Consider the following 1,107-nt stretch of genomic DNA (forward strand, 5'->3'; position numbering starts at 1 on the left):
GCTCCACCTACCCCTCCTGCCCTCCCACAGCCTGTACAGGGTACACGGGCATTAACACCCATCACCACAGCACACCGGGTGCCAGCGTCCTAGCAAGGACACAGCCTGGGGTCAGTCTGTCCCTGTCCCAGGCTCAGACGGGCGGGAGACACAGGACAGGAGGCAAATGACCCTCCACAGGGCACCTGCAGCCGGCGACCACGGCACAGCTCAGGACAGCTGCCTGGCGGCTGGTGCATCCAAGGCCGCAGCCTGGGCCGGGCTTCCCTGGGCCCAGAGGTGGCCAAGGTTGAGGACATGCTGCCGGCGCCTCTGGGGGGCTCATGGGCAGTGTGAGGGCCGGAGCAGGCCACCAGTGTCGGGGCCCACCTCCCGCCTCCACCGGACTGGTGCGCTGATGGCAACAGCGCCCACCCTCCTCTCCTCCTCTAACCGAAACGGAAGCAGCGAAGCAGCGCCACACACCCACAGGGCTGCCCGGAGAAGTAGGGATTCGCATCGCTGGCCTGGGAGGGGCCGGGGGGGATTTGTGGGTGGAGATGACCCCCTTCCTGGTCCCAGCTCCTCGGCTGGGGCCAAGGTCACCCTGGGAAGCACTCAACCCCTCGGGACTGGGCTCCCTGTCCAAAGAGGGGCTCATTCCCCTTCTCTCCGAGCCTGAGCAGCGTGGGCCCCACAGGGAGGGGCAACCGTGGGGTGGGCCTGAGTGACCGGAGGGTCAGTCCCGCTGGGGAGCACAGAGGGACCTGGGCCCAGGGGTGGGGGGGTGAGCACTGATTCAGAGATGAGAAGTGTGGGGAGGGGGGAGCCATGTGGGAGGGTCTCCCAGGGCCCCTCCCTGAGAACCTGGGGCCACAGGCCCTCGCACTCACCCGACTTCCAGAACCCACAGGGGTGCCCACCCTGTGCTGGGCACTGGGAAGAGAGAATCTGAGGGGCCACCACCCCTTGAGGAGCCTCCAGCCCACAGGATCCCAGGAGGAAAGTGCTAAGTGTCCCCCCTATGAGCGGCCAGAGGAGGGTGGGGCCTCAGGAGAAAGAGAAAGGGAGGCAGGCCTGAGGGTGCTGGGGGGCAGGGCACAGGGGGGACAGGGAACTGGGGGGGCA

Source organism: Myotis davidii, unplaced genomic scaffold (genome assembly GCF_000327345.1).
Source record: "Myotis davidii unplaced genomic scaffold, ASM32734v1 scaffold1320, whole genome shotgun sequence".
NCBI lineage: Eukaryota > Metazoa > Chordata > Mammalia > Chiroptera > Vespertilionidae > Myotis > Myotis davidii.